We start from the raw sequence: 18379 nt of genomic DNA, 5'->3' as shown, positions 1-18379 counted from the left end.
ATAAATCTTTCCTTCCGTAGATGAAGTGCGGTTGATTCATCCTATCGATTGAGGTGTTTTCAAGAATCATGAAAGGTTTGAACGCAGAATGTAATCGTGAAGATACAAATGAGGTTTAAGACGAAATCAAGTGGCAAACTTGAAGAATTGTTTAGTTTCATATGTTATATTCAATATTTTAATTCATTTTAATTGTCCAATGTTATTAGTCCACAGTCGATAGTCCACAGTTGACAGTGCAATCATTCATATATAGTTTAATATATAATATTTGAATTAATTAATACGTATCGTGACCCGTGTACATGTCTCAGACTCGATCACAACTCAAAGTATATATATTATTATAGAATCAACCTCAACCCTGTATATAGAACTCGATCATTACTGAATATAGAGTGTCTATGGTGATTCCAAATAATATATATAGATGTGTCGATATGATATGTCAAAACCTTGTATACGTGTCCCGATATTTAAAGTGCGTAAAATAAATAACAGAAATTAAATGACGATAAATAAAGTGCGTAAAGTAGATAACAGAAATTAAATGACAATAAATAAAATTGCGAGAATATAAATTGCGATAAATAAAATGTAATACGGAATTAACAGTTAGCTAGGAATAGTTAGCTAGGATTTTGTTAGCGTGGTTTCTTAATAAAATTTAATATTGTTAATTAGTCTGTTTCTAATCAATTTTTATTGTGTCCATTATTTCTTCATTATGCCACTTGTTGGATTCTGATAGGTCAAAATTCAAATATGAAATTGAATTTGAATGAAAATAGTTATTCTTTGGTGAATGGATAAGTATCCCGGTGGTTGTAAATAGGATAGTGAATAACTGTTGAATCAGATTCGAAGAATATACAGTGTAACTTATTAATGTGAAATTTAAATATTCCTCGGGTATTACCTACCCGTTAAAATATTTTTATTATTAACAGTTTGTACAAAAGAATTTTTAATTACAATCTTTATGAAAACATATATACATATATATTTTCTTCAAATGTAATCATGAATTTAATGAGTTAACATGATATTAAACTCATTTAGTTTTCAGTTGGAACTAGAATAAATAATCTCTAAAACATTAGAGATTACACAATCACCATGTCGAACGAAGATAACTGATGTAGAATGTCATGTAGAATGATGATTATACTCGAGGTATAGATTGAGATGTTGAGGCATGTGATATTGAAATTTGGGTTGTTGGTGCCGGTGATTTGGATGAAGCTGGTACGTTTTGCACCATATTTTCCAAGACTACAACTTATGCGCGAAGTTCGTTAACTTCTTCTATTACACCGGGATGATTGTCGGTTCGGACGAGCGGATGAATGAGGTTTAGAATCTGAGATAGTATATGATCGTGATGAGATACTTTGGAAATGAGAGAGAAAATGGTGTCTCGAACAGGTTCGCCGAAAACGTTTTAGGTTCATTGTCAAGAGGTGAATTTGGTTAGTGGAAATGATCGCCTTCTTCGCGTTTCCATTGATTAAGTTGACTACGAACCCATCTCCAATTCATTCAGAATAGATGATGGCTAATTGATCGATTCATTCCGGTTACTCTGCTTTCGGAGCTCGAGTGGAAATCCATATCGAAATAGCTGTCGGAATAACTATCGAAATAGCTATCGAAATCTGATGGACTCGAACTGGTTGAGGGATTCATCTCGTACGATCAGATGAAGGATTTTCGATAAGAAATAGATTATAGGATGTAGATTAGTACCCTGCAATACATAATTTACATATGCATATATAATACTAAAATCCCATAAGCTACGGAGGAATCTACGGAAGCTGTCAGGCAAAGGTAACAATAACAGATACGCTAAGATATGAATTTAACTATACACTGTCTATGCAATAAAGGAAGTAAGACGTGTCTTAGACTTTAAGGATGATAAGCAAATAATTTTTCGATACTAAATGATAAGCAAAACTTTTGACATGCAAACACGGTTGAAGTCCAGACTCATTAATGCATTCTAACGACTATCAGTTAGACTCACTAATGCAAGACCTGGTTCGCTAAGACCACCGCTCTGATACCAACTGTGAAGACCCGTCCTAATCCATCCGGACGAAGTCCATATTGATTATAAACGATTCACAACAGTTGATTACATCGCGAGGTACTTGGCCTCTATATGATACATTTTACAAACATTGCATTCGTTTTTGAAAAGACAAACTTTCATTACATCGAAAGTTGACAGGCATGCATACCATTTCATAATATATCCAACTATAATTGACTTGATAATAATCTTGATGAACTCGACGACTCGAATGCAACGTCTTTTGAAATATGCCATGAATGACTCCAAGTAATATCTATAAAATGAGCAAATACACAGCGGAAGATTTCTTTCGTACCTGAAAATAAACATGCTTTAAAGTGTCAACCAAAAGGTTGGTGAGTTCATTAGTTTAACTTAAACAATCGTTTCCATCATTTTAATAGACCACAAGATTTCAGATTTCCATTTATCATAAACATACGTCCCATGCATAGAGACAAAAATATCATTCATATGGATTGAACACCTGGTAACCGACATTAACAATATGCATATATAAGAATATCCCCATCATTCCGGGATCCTCCTTCGGACATGATATAAATTTCGAAGTACTAAAACATCCGGTACTTTGGATGGGGCTTGTTGGGCCCGATAGATCTATCTTTAGGATTCGCGTCAATTAGGGTGTCTGTTCCCTAATTCTTAGATTACCAGACTTAATAAAAAGGGGCATATTCGACTTCGATAATCCAACCATAGAATGTAGTTTCACGTACTTGTGTCAATTTCGTAAAACAGTTATAAAAGTTGCGCATGTATTCTCAGCCCAAAAATATAAAGGGTAAAAAGGCAAATGAAACTCACGATACTGTATTTTGTAGTAAAAATACATATGACGTCATTGAACAATGCAGGGTTGGCCTCGGATTCACGAACCTATATCAATTGTGTATATATTAATACGTATAATGTAAGTTACAAAATTTCATTTATTAATATGTATTATTTATATATTATAGTTTTGTAGAATTTATTCTAACCTTTATTTTAAAACGTATACTTATATTATATTTTAAGTTATATTTTATATATATATATTTATATCGATTTTATGTATATATATCTATAATGATTTACGTTTATATAAATAGTGACATTAATATATTTATATACATATATTTGTGGTTAGTATTGTATTTATGAAATTTTATTAGTTTGTTATGTGAATTATTAATACAATCCTAGTATATACCATAAGTATATATATAGTGTACAAAAGATTTATTTGTTAAAATAATAATTTAGATAATAATGATTTACTAATAATAATAATAATTTTATTAATAATGATAATACTAATAGCAAAAAAAATGAAAATGATAACTGTTAATGATACTAATAATAATAACTCTAAAATAATATTAATACTAATACCATACTTAAGTTAATAATAAGGGTTCTAATATTTATAAAATGATAAATGATAATCATAATAATACTAGTAAATATTAATGATGATACTGATAAATATGATATTATTAATTGTAAATGTACTGATGATACTATTATTTATAAACCGGTACAAATTCTAATATTGATGATAATAATATATTTTTATTTCCTTCATAATAATAATAATGATAATCATAATCATAATCCTAATGATGATAAAATACTAAAATGATAAGTTTATTACTAATAATAATATTATTAATACCTATCATAATAATAATAGTAATGTCTATAATACTTTCAAATATGATAACAAGTATGATACTAACAATAACAATAAGAATAACAATCAAAACAATCACAATAATAATAATAATACTAATAATAATTAATATATAATAATAATAACTCTAAAATAATATTAATACTAATACCATACTTAAGTTAATAATAAGGGTTCTAATATTTATAAAATGATAAATGATAATCATAATAATACTAGTAAATATTAATGATGATACTGATAAATATGATATTATTAATTGTAAATGTACTGATGATACTATTATTTATAAACCGGTACAAATTCTAATATTGATGATAATAATATATTTTTATTTCCTTCATAATAATAATAATGATAATCATAATCATAATCCTAATGATGATAAAATACTAAAATGATAAGTTTATTACTAATAATAATATTATTAATACCTATCATAATAATAATAGTAATGTCTATAATACTTTCAAATATGATAACAAGTATGATACTAACAATAACAATAAGAATAACAATCAAAACAATCACAATAATAATAATAATACTAATAATAATTAATATATAATAACAATAATAAAATTAGAAAAGAAAACTACCTCACATGAAAAGAGTTTCAAAAAAAAAAAAAGAAACTACCGTCCTCTGGACTCGATCTCGTGACCACATTCTCACACGCAAACACTCTCGACCATCCCACCAATTCCGATTCTCTATACTAATATCGAATTTAAATTTTATATATAAACTGTTTTTCTTCTATTCCTCTTCTTCTCCACAAGTCTCATGGATTCAACAAAACATCAATAACCAAAAAAAAAAAAAAAAATCGGGGTTCCCTTTAAAGCTTTAAAACATTACAGAAAAAAAAATAATTTGGGTTCTAAAATAAAAAAAAAAATACTAAAGGCCTACTGCAGCGTCGGTTCTTGGAACAAAACAAAAAAAATTGATTTCGTAATAGATAACATTATAGATAATGTTTATAACACGAAATAGTTTTCTAAACATGTATAAAAACTACTGGAATCGTCAATTTGATCAGAAACATATACACGAACGCGAATTTGTCTCAAGAACAATTGTTGACTTTTTTTAAACTAAACTTTGACTTCAAAATTCAAGATCGATATAAAGATTTGAGAGTTGAGATTTTGCAGATAGATTCAAAGAAAGATTTCTAACCTTTCTGCATTTTTAGATTTTGAAACTTTATTCGAAATTGAATTAAGAGAAAAAAAAATTGGAGCGTGCAGAGAAGAAGAAAAAAAAAATATCGCTGTGCTCTTTAATCCCATTGGATTTCCTTTTTATTTGATTTGCAATTATACATAATCATGTTGTAATAATAGAGATCGGTTGATAAAAAATGGAGAAAATGTCAACACAGGTTCACGAGTTGGGAGCAGGAAAGAAACAAAAAAAAATAATAATAATAGAGATAAAGGATACAGAGGTCACGCGTATAATATAGATCCCTACTGTTTTTTTTTAATTAATAATAATAATATATAATAACAATACTATTAATATCTAATAATATTAATAAAATTAATAATAATGATAAATATAATATTAATGATAATAATAATTGTAAAAATGATAATAATAATAATAATAATACCATACTAATTATGATAATATTAATATTTTATCGATAATAATAATATTAGTAATAATAATCTAATTTATACATCCAATTTCATCTTTATATGATATAAAGTGATATTATGAATACAAATATTGATATTTGACGATACAAATAACATTACTACAACAACTATATTTGTATTTAAATTTAATTTATTAATATCATCTATTATTATGTAATATTTAATAATTATGTAATATGTATTGTAACATATACTGAATATTATATATTTATGCATTTTAATATAAATATATTATAATATTTATTTACATACTAATTATATTATACTTATGTATGTGATTATGAAAAATATAAATGTTTTATATATGTAAGTATTATATATATTTATTAAAATAGTACATTATTTCATCATAGATATATTATAAATTTCTACATATACATAATATAATAATTATGTATAAAATCATATATATATAGTTATATTTATGTATATATGTATACTACCATATATATAAAATCATGTTTTAAATGTTGAGTAGATGATTAATTATGTATATTAAACAATTAACTACAAAGTATAACATTGTACATTTAATATTTTGATAACGTTGGTAAAATATGTTTGAATCATTTATATACAATATACTATATATATTCAAAATGAAAATCTTTAGTTATTAAATGTTATCTTTTATAATAACAAAATTACTTAATAGTTCATTAATACTAATATAATTAGTTTTATATATAATTATTTATATTTACATTCTTAGTTACAATTAAAGGTTCGTGAATCGTCGGAAATAGTTAAAGGTCAAATGTTATCATGAAATAGTTCAAACATAATGAGAATCGGTTTAATAGACTTTGCTTATCGAGTCGAATCATATAAGATTATGTTTAAATTTGGTCGGAAATTCCCGGGTCATCACATTTTCGACCAAATTTAAACGTTAATCTTTACATTATTCCGACACGATAAACAAAGTTTGTTAAGAATTTCAAACTGTGTTCATACATTCAATTAACCTCGACCAAGTTTTGACGATTCACGAACCAATACATAAATGGATATGATTATATATATGTATGTATGTATGTATGTATGTATATATATATATATATATATATATATATATATATATATATTATAACTTGAGAATATTAACAAAGTATTAAACATATAATACTTTACATGAACGTATTTGTTTCAATATTTTTATCGACGGAATTAAAAGATAATATCAAATGATTGAATTATTAGATACATTGAATTATGGCTACGAGTCCCTATTAGGAGGTCCACTTTGATTTAGGAAACCTTTCCCTTTTAACCATATTCGGAAAATGGTAAAGTGATTTTATAAATAAGAACAAAGTGTCAACTAACGAGAACTAGACAAGAGTTAGTAAAGATTCCTATTTGATTTTCAATTCATACCTTACAACATTTTCCCCGTGATGTTAATAAGATAACTATTATGACTATCATTTTAAAGTTGGAATGTGGAATGAAAATAACTTAGACATTGGGCATCGACATTTTACATTAAGGTGATTTCGCACGTTTATCTAACCTTTAGACTTTATATCACGTTGCACCAACAAACGTTAAAAACTTGAAACCTATGAAAAGTATATTCAATCTTACTTCTCTAAAATGTTTTACGATATAACAATTTCTACTAATATAACCTTGTTAGTAAAATGATTCTTAAATATACTTAGTTTTGGAAAACAAAGTTTTCATATTTATTTAATATTGTTTCAAACGTACAAAAACAATTTTTAAAGAACTTTATTAGTGAAACATTTTATAAGATAAATTGTTCATAAGTTTTAAGAAACTTAATTAAAGATTTGTATCATAAATTATATATATATATATATATATATATATATATATATATATATATATATATATATATATATATATATATATATATATATATATATATATATATATATATTGTTTCAAAAACGTAAAACGTGATACGACATAATATTTTCTATTACTTAAATGTTTTGAACTTTGAAATATAATTAGATAGATATTTCAATTATATATAAGATATACAAAATTATATTCTTAAGTAAGAATATATATATATTTTACAAACGCGTTAATGTATAAATTAAATATAAAACGTTTCGATATTATTAAACGTATTTTAGTAAACAACGAGACTCCGATTTATAGAAGCAAATGACCACAACGCTCAATTTTATAAGTTACATTTATTATAAGGTAATTTATTGATGAGTAAGTCAAATTATTAATAAGGGTACACGTCGCGTAACGTAAAAAACTAGTTTTCTAAATGTACGAAAGTGCGTTCGAGAAACCGGAACCAAGACATGAGCCGAGTGACAACGTCCGTGTTATTTGAGTAAAAATTACATTTTTACCATGAACGTAAATATAATATAATATATAAATAATTATAAAAATTAAATAAATAAATATAATTTATATATACGAGTGTCGGCACCAAAAATTTAGTGCATATGAGCTGTAAAAGAGAGCCATGTGATCGCATGGCATCTCCTCACAATACCCATGCGATCGCATGGTGAGGAGGAAGGGGTCAAGTGTTAAAAAGCTCGCTCGTTCTGCTCTCTGATCCATATCTCACTCTCTATATCTCGTAATATATATACATATATATTTATATTATTATTAATATTAAGATTATTAATATTAATCATATTATTATTAGTAGTATTATTAGGAGTGTTATTATTAGTATTATACATATAAATACTACGACGGAGTGCTGCTCGAGTAATCTGAAACGAGTTTCCAAAACTGGTGTGCGAGTAGGATTGGGCTAAGGAAATTATGGGTTACAGCTATGGAGGTGATGGGTATGGTTCATGGGTATGCTCGTGAGGTCAATTTAGTGTTTATCGTCTCCGTTGAATCTACGTACCTTTCCTGCAATATTGAATCTCAATATTGATACGTAAGCACTCATAAGTTAATTTTTACATATTAATAGTGTATCCCTGACTAGTGCTCGAGTATATAGGATTATGCATGCTTGTACTTTTGATATTACTGTTAGATAGGTTATGTTGAATCTTGAATTAGTTACATATGCGGTTGAGATAAGGTATAAGATATGCATGTCGTTGGAAAGCTAGCGAAAAATTAAGAACTTTTCATTTAGATATCGAATGGTTTCGATGAACGAATTAGAAGTTATAGTCAATTGAAATTTGGTATTATTATTAAAAATGATTATTATTATCGTCGTTATTATCATCGTTCTAGTTTTTATATAATAATAATAATAATAATAATAATAATTATTATTATTATTATTATTATTATTATTATTATTATTATTATTATTATTATTATTATTATTATTATTATTATTATGATTATTATTATTATCATTATCCATAAAAAATATTATCATAAAAAATTGTTATTTCATTATTATTACTATCGTTATTATCATTAATGTTATAATTAGTATTATCATTAATATTATCGTAATATTTAGTACCATTTGTATTATTATAACTAGAAACTAATATTAGTAACACCTAATTATTATAATTACTATTATTATCATTAACATGAACGCGATATAAAAGACGATTAAAAGCTATTAAATGAATCGATCAAGAAATAATGTGTATAAATATCATGATGAAATTAAAATATTTTAAGATATTGATTTAGATAAAATTATCGTTTTCATTATTTTTATCATTACTATTAATATTAAAAGTTTCGTTAGTATTAAAACTATCATTTTAACAAAATTATCATTTTAATAAAAATTTCATTTTTATTATAAAATATTATTATTATTACCATTTTAAATAAAATTATTATTTTAAAGTTAATATTAAAAAGTATCATAAATATTAAAGTTATCATAATTAGAATTATCATTTTATCATAATATCATTTTTTTGTAAATATAAATATTGATATTGTTATTAATAGAATAATAATAATTATTATTAAAAAATAATACAACTTTTACTTATTATTATTATCAATGTTATTTTATCAAATAAATATGTAATACAAATAATATAATTACCTTAATAAAACCTATCATAATATTTTTTATGATATTAAATGAAATTTATAAATTTTATTACTTAAGATATATAAAAGTATATTTTTATATAAAGTTTTATTTATTAATAAATGAATTATATTATTTACTCCAATAAATCTTTTAAAAATACTTAAAAATATAAAATGACGCTATTTAAACTATATAATAATCATGTATAAATTTTGGAAATCAGTTTGAGTCAAATTAACTTTTGTTGACTTTTGCATATTAGTTTCGAGCATTAGGATTGTGGTACACTATGACTTGACCTAATTTGTTAGACAAATATTGACCAACATACATATATATATATATATATATATATATATATATATATATATATATATATATATGTATATATATATGTATATATATATGTATATATATATATATGTATATCTATATATATATATATATATATATATATATATATATATATATTTATATATATATATATATATATATATATATATATATATATATATATATATATATATATATATATATATATATATATATATAAAATTTAGGTTCGTGAATCCGAGGCCAAACTTACACTTGTTCAATGACGTTATATGTATTTTTACTACGAAATACAGTATGGTGAGTTTCATTTGCCTTTTTACCCTTTATATTTTTGGGCTGAGAATACATGCGAATTTTTATAAATGTTTTACGAAATAGACACAAGTAATCGAAACTACATTATATGGTTGAATGATCGAAGCCGAATATGCCCCTTTTACTTGGTAGCCTAAGAATTAGGGAACATCACTAATTTTGAGAATTAGTGCACCCCTAATTGACGCGAATCCTAAAGATAGATCTATCGGGCCTAACAAACCCCATCCAAAGTACCGGATGCTTTAGTACTTTGAGTTTTTATATCATGTCCGATGGATGTCCCGGAATGATGGGGATATTCTTATATGCATCTTGTTAATGTCGGTTACCAGGTGTTCAATCAATATGAATGATTTTGTCTCTATGCATGGGACGTATATTTATGAGAAATGGAAATGAAATTCTTGTGGTCTATTAAAATGATGGAAATGAATGATTATGATAAACTATTGAACTTACCAACCTTTTGGTTGACACTTTAAAGCATGTTTATTCTCAGGTATTAAAGAAATCTTCCGCTGTGCATTAGCTCATTTTAAAGATATTACTTGGAATCATTCATGGCATATTTCAAAAGACGTTGCATTCAAGTCGTTGAATTTAGTAAAGATTATGATTAAGTAAATGACAGATTAGATCATTTATAGATGGATATTACGAAATGGTATGCATGCCTGTAAACTTTCGATGTAATGAAAGATTGTCTTTTTAAACGAATGCAATGTTTGTAAAATGTATCATATATAGGTCAAATACCTCGCGATGTAATCATAGGTTATTGTATTCGTTCTTATGGATTAGGACGGGTCTTTACATGTGGTATCAGAGCGGTGGTCTTAGCGAACCAGGTCTGCATTAGTGTGTGTAACTGATAAGTTGTTAGGATGCATTAGTGAGTCTGGACTTCGACCGTGTCTGCATGTCAAAAGTTTTGCTTATCATTTCTAGTCGGAAATCATCTGCTTATCATTCTTAGAAAATTACCTGCTTATCATTATTAGTCTAGACATGTCTTGCTACATTAATTGCATGAGTAGTGTATAGACAAATTCATATCTTAGCCTATCTGCTAAATCATATCTTACCGTATCTGTTACTTTAAACTTTGCCTGATATATTTTGTAAATTCCTCCGTAATCTACGAAATCTTTTGATCTATATATATATAGATATCCTATGTAAATAGAATACCACCCGATAAGCCGGAAAATCATTTTTATATCGAAAAATTCTTTATTCAATCGTACGAAATGGAATTCATCATTAATTCAAGTTCCTCGGATTCCGAAATGGAATCTTACTCCAGCTCCGAAAGCAGTGTGACCAGAATGGATCAACCAATCAGGCATCATCTATTCTGGATGAATTGGGGATGGGTTCTGAAATGTCCCGTTCATATTGATTATAAACGTTCCATATTAATTGATTTCGTCGCGAGGTTTTGACCTCTATATGAGACGTTTTTCAAAGACTGCATTCATTTTTAAAACAACCATAACCTTTATTTTATCTATAAAGGTTTAAAAAGCATTACGTAGATTATCAAATAATGATAATCTAAAATATACCGTTTACACACGACCATTACATAATGGTTTACAATAAGAATATATTACATCAAAAATAAGTTTCTTGAATGCAGTTTTTACATAATATCATACAAGCATGGACTCCAAATCTTGTCCTTATTTTAGTATGCAACATCGGAAGCTCTTAATAATCACCTGAGAATAAACATGCTTAAAACATCAACAAAAATGTTGGTGAGTTATAGGTTTAACCTATATATTATCAAATCATAATAATAGACCACAAGATTTCATATTTCAATATACATCCCATACATAGAGATAAAATTCATTCATATGGTGAACACCTGGTAACCGACATTAACAAGATGCATATATAAGAATATCCCCATCATTCCGGGACACCCTTCGGATATGATATAAATTACGAAGTACTAAAGCATCCGGTACTTTGGATGGGGTTTGTTAGGCCCAATAGATCTATCTTTAGGATTCACGTCAATTAGGGTGTCTGTTCCCTAATTCTTAGATTACCAGACTTAATAAAAAGGGGCATATTCGATTTTGATAATTCAACCATAGAATGTAGTTTCATGTACTTGTATCTATTTTGTAAATCATTTATAAAACCTGCATGTATTCTCATCCCAAAAATATTAGATTTTAAAAGTGGGACTATAACTCACTTTCACAGATTTTTACTTCGTCGGGAAGTAAGACTTGGCCACTGGTCGATTCACGAACCTATAACAAATATGTACATATATATCAAAGTATATTCAAAATATATTTACAACACTTTTAGTACATTTTGATGTTTTAAGTTTATTAAGTCAGCTGTCCTCGTTAGTAACCTACAACTAGTTGTCCAACGTTAGATGTACAGAAAAAAAATTGATATATATTATCTTGAATCAATCCACGACCCAGTGTATACGTATCTCAGTATTGATCACAACTCAAACTATATATATTTTGGAATCAACGTCAACCCTGTATAGCTAACTCCAACATTCACATATAGAGTGTCTATGGTTGTTCTGAAATATATATAGATGTGTCGACATGATAGGTCGAAACATTGTATACGTGTCTATGGTATCTCAAGATTACATAATATACAATACAAGTTGATTAAGTTATGGTTGGAATAGATTTGTTACCAATTTTCACGTAGCTAAAATGAGAAAAATTATCCAATCTTGTTTTACCCATAACTTCTTCATTTTAAATCCGTTTTGAGTGAATCAAATTGCTATGGTTTCATATTGAACTCTATTTTATGAATCTAAACAGAAAAAGTATATGTTTATAGTCAGAAAAATAAGTTACAAGTCGTTTTTGTAAAGGTAGTCATTTCAGTCGAAAGAACGACGTCTAGATGACCATTTTAGAAAACATACTTCCACTTTGAGTTTAACCATAATTTTTGGATATAGTTTCATGTTCATAATAAAAATCATTTTCCCAGAATAACAACTTTTAAATCAAAGTTTATCATAGTTTTTAATTAACTAACCCAAAACAGCCCGCGGTGTTACTACGACGGCGTAAATCCGATTTTACGGTGTTTTTCGTGTTTCCAGGTTTTAAATCATTAAGTTAGCATATCATATAGATATAGAACATGTGTTTAGTTGATTTTAAAAGTCAAGTTAGAAGGATTAACTTTTATTTGCGAACAAGTTTAGAATTAACTAAACTATGTTCTAGTGATTACAAGTTTAAACCTTCGAATAAGATAGCTTTATATGTATGAATTGAATGATGTTATGAACATCATTACTACCTCAAGTTCCTTGGATAAACCTACTGGAAATGATAAAAATAGATCTAGCTTCAAAAGATCCTTGGATGACTTGAAAGTTCTTGAAGCATAATCATGACACGAAAACAATTTCAAGTAAGATTTCCACTCGAAATAAGATTGTTATAGTTATAGAAATTGAATTAAAGTTTGAATATAATTATTACCTTGTATTAGAAAGATATCTTACTGTAAATAAGAAAGATTTCTTGAGGTTGGATGATCACTCTACAAGATTGGAAGTAAGCTAGCAAACTTGGAAGTATTCTTGATTTTATGAAACTAGAACTTGTAGAATTTATAAAGAACACTTAGAACTTGAAGATAGAACTTGAGAGAGATCAATTAGATGAAGAAAATTGAAGAATGAAAGTGTTTGTAGGTGTTTTTGGTCGTTGGTGTATGGATTAGATATAAAGGATATGTAATTTTGTTTTCATGTAAATAAGTCATGAATGATTACTCATATTTTTGTAATTTTATGAGATATTTCATGCTAGTTGTCAAATGATGGTTCCCACATATGTTAGGTGACTCACATGGGCTGCTAAGAGCTGATCATTGGAGTGTATATACCAATAGTACATACATTTAAAAGCTGTGTATTGTACGAGTACGAATACGGGTGCATACGAGTAGAATTGTTGATGAAACTGAACGAGGATGTAATTGTAAGCATTTTTGTTAAGTAGAAGTATTTTGATAAGTGTCTTGAAGTCTTTCAAAAGTGTATGAATACATATTAAAACACTACATGTATATACATTTTAACTGAGTCGTTAAGTCATCGTTAGTCGTTACATGTAAGTGTTGTTTTGAAACCTTTAGGTTAACGATCTTGTTGAATGTTGTTAACCCAATGTTTATAATATCACATGAGATTTTAAATTATTATATTATCATGATAATATGATGTATGAATATCTCTTAATATGATATATATACATTAAATGTCGTTACAACGATAATCGTTACATATATGTCTCGTTTCAAAATCATTAAGTTAGTAGTCTTGCTTTTACATATGTAGTTCATTGTTAATATACTTAATGATATGTTTACTTATCATAATATCATGTTAACTATATATATATATATCCATATATATGTCATCATATAGTTTTTACAAGTTTTAACGTTCGTGAATCACCGGTCAACTTGGGTGGTCAATTGTCTATATGAAACCTATTTCAATTAATCAAGTCTTAACAAGTTTGATTGCTTAACATGTTGGAAACACTTAATCATGTAAATAATAATTTCATTTAATATATATAAACATGGAAAAGTTTGGGTCACTACAGTTCCTACCCGTTAAATAAATTTCGTCCCGAAATTTTAAGCAGTTGGAGGTGTTGACGTATCTTCTGGAAATAAGTGCGGGTATTTCTTATTTATCTGATCTTCTCATTCCCAGGTGAACTCGGGTCCTCTACGAGCATTCCATCGAACCTTAATAATTGGTATCTTGTTTTGCTTAAGTCTTTTAACCTCACGATCCATTATTTCAACGGGTTCTTCGATAAATTGAAGTTTTTCGTTGATTTGGATTCCATCTTATGGAATAGTGAGATCTTATTTAGCAAAACATTTCTTCAAATTCGAGACGTGGAAAGTGTTATGTACAGCCGCGACTTGTTGAGGTAACTCAAGTCGGTAAGCTACTGGTCCGACACGATCAATAATCTTGAATGCTCCTATATACCTTGGATTTAGTCTCCCCCGTTTACCAAATTGAACAACGCCTTTCCAAGGTGAAACCTTAAGCATGACCATTTCTCCAATTTCAAACTCTATATCTTTTCTTTTACTGTCAGCGTAGCTCTTTTGTCGACTTTGGGCGGTTTTCAACCGTTGTTGAATTTGGATGATCTTCTTGGTAGTTTCTTGTATTATCTCCGGACCCGTAATCTGTCTATCCCCCACTTCACTCCAACAAATCGGAGACCTGCACTTTCTACTATAAAGTGCTTCAAACGGCTCCATCTCAATGCTTGAATGGTAGCTGTTGTTGTAGGAAAATTCTGCTAACGGTAGATGTCGATCCCAACTGTTTCCAAAATTAATAACACATGCTCGTAGCATGTCTTCAAGCGTTTGTATCGTCCTTTCCCTCTGCCCATCAGTTTGTGGATGATAGGCAGTACTCATGTCTAGACGAGTTCCTAATGCTTGCTGTAATGTCTGCCAGAATCTTGAAATAAATCTGCCATCCCTATCAGAGATAATAGAGATTGGTATTCCATGTCTGGAGATGACTTCCTTCAAATACAGTCATGCTAACTTCTCCATCTTGTCATCTTCTCTTATTGGCAGGAAGTGTGCTGATTTGGTGAGACGATCAACTATTACCCAAATAGTATCAAAACCACTTGCAGTCCTTGGCAATTTAGTGATGAAATCCATGGTAATGTTTTCCCATTTCCATTCTGGGATTTCGGGTTGTTGAAGTAGACCTGATGGTTTTTGATGCTCAGCTTTGACCTTAGAACACGTCAAACATTCTCCTACGTATTTAGCAACATCGGCTTTCATACTCGGCCACCAAAAATGTTTCTTGAGATCCTTATACATCTTCCCCGTTCCAGGATGTATTGAGTATCTGGTTTTATGAGCTTCTCTAAGTACCATTTCTCTCATATTTCCAAATTTTGGTACCCAAATCCTTTCAGCCCTATACCGGGTTCCGTCTTCCCGAATATTAAGATGCTTCTCCGATCCTTTGGGTATTTCATCCTTTAAATTTCCCTCTTTTAAAACTCCTTGTTGTGCCTCCTTTATTTGAGTAGTAAGGTTATTGTGAATCATTATATTCATAGATTTTACTCGAATGGGTTCTCTGTCCTTCCTGCTCAAGGCGTCGGCTACCACATTTGCCTTCCCCGGGTGGTAACGAATCTCAAAGTCGTAATCATTCAACAATTCAATCCACCTACGCTGCCTCATATTCAGTTGTTTCTGATTAAATATGTGTTGAAGACTTTTGTGGTCGGTATATATAATACTTTTGACCCCATATAAGTAGTGCCTCCAAGTCTTTAATGCAAAAACAACCGCGCCTAATTCCAAATCATGCATTGTATAATTCTGTTCGTGAATCTTCAATTGTCTAGACGCATAAGCAATTACTTTCGTTCATTGCATTAATACACAACCGAGACCTTGCTTTGAGGCGTCACAATATATCACAAAATCATCATTCCCTTCAGGTAATGAAAATATAGGTGCCGTAGTTAACTTTTTCTTTAACAATTGAAACGCTTTCTCTTGTTCATCTTTCCATTCAAATTTCTTCCCTTTATGCGTTAATGCAGTCAAGGGTTTTGCTATTCTGGAAAAGTCTTGGATGAACCTTCTGTAGTAACCCGCTAGTCCTAAAAACCGGCGTATATGTTTCAGAGTTTTTGGGGTTTTCCACTTTTCAACGGTTTCGATCTTTGCTGGATCCACCTGAATACATTCTTTGTTCACTATGTGACCGAGGAATTGAACTTCTTCCAACCAAAATGCACACTTTGAAAACTTAGCGTACAGTTTTTCTTTTCTCAGCAACTCTAGCACTTTTCTCAAATGTTCTTCGTGCTCTTGATCATTCTTTGAGTAAATAAGTATGTCATCGATGAAAACAATGACAAACTTGTCAAGATATGGCCCACACACTCGGTTCATGAGGTCCATGAACACAGCTGGTGCGTTAGTCAATCCAAATGGCATAACCATAAACTCGTAATGACCGTAACGCGTCCTAAAAGCAGTCTTTGGAATATCATCCTCCTTCACCCGCATTTGATGATATCCAGAACGTAAATCAATCTTCGAATAAATAGACGAGCCTTGTAGTTGATCAAATAAGTCGTCAATTCTCGGTAGTGGGTAGCGGTTCTTGATGGTAAGTTTGTTCAACTCTCGGTAGTCGATACACAACCTGAATGTACCATCTTTCTTCTTGACAAACAAAACAGGAGCTCCCCACGGTGATGTGTTTGGTCGAATGAAACCACGCTCTAAAAGTTCTTGTAATTGGCTCTGAAGTTCCTTCATTTCCCTAGGTGCGAGTCTGTATGGAGCACGAGCTATTGGTGCAGCTCCCGGTACACGGTCTATTTGAAATTCAACGGATCGGTGTGGAGGTAGTCCCAGTAATTCTTTCGGAAATACATCGGGAAATTCTTTTGCGACGGGAATATCATTGATGTTCTTTTCTTCGGATTTGACTTTCTCGACTTGTGCTAGTACATCATAGCAACCTTTTCTTATTAGTTTTTGTGCCTTCAGGTTACTAATAAGATATAACTTCGCGTTGCTCTTTTCTCCGTACACCATTAAGGGTTTTCCTTTTTCTCGTATAATGCGAATTGCATTTTTGTAACAAACGATCTCTGCTTTCACTTCTCTCAACCAGTCCATACCGATTATCACATCAAAACTCCCTAACTCTACTGGTATCAAGTCAATCTTAAATGTTTCGCTAACCAGTTTAATTTCTCGATTCCGACATATATTATCTACTGAAATTAATTTACCATTTTCTAATTCGAGTAAAAATTTACTATCTAAAGGCGCCAATGGGCAACTTAATTTAGCACAAAATTCTCTACTCATATAGCTTCTATCCGCACCCGAATCAAATAAAACATAAGCAGATTTATCGTCAATAAGAAACGTACCCGTAACAAGCTCCGGGTCTTCCTGTGCCTCTGCCGCATTAATATTGAAAACTCTTCCACGGCCTTGTCCATTCGTGTTCTCCTGGTTCGGGCAATTTCTAAAAATCTGGCCCGGTTTTCCACATTTATAACAAACTACATTGGCATAACTTGCTCCGACACTACTTGCCCCGCCATTACTCGTTCCGAAATCATTTGTTCCTTTCGTTCTGTTAACCCCTGCTCCGTAGACCTCACACTTCGCCGCGCTATGACCATTTCTTTTACACT

This window comes from Rutidosis leptorrhynchoides, chromosome 9 (assembly GCF_046630445.1).
Source record: "Rutidosis leptorrhynchoides isolate AG116_Rl617_1_P2 chromosome 9, CSIRO_AGI_Rlap_v1, whole genome shotgun sequence".
NCBI lineage: Eukaryota > Viridiplantae > Streptophyta > Magnoliopsida > Asterales > Asteraceae > Rutidosis > Rutidosis leptorrhynchoides.
Note: the sequence above shows the minus strand (reverse complement) of the source record.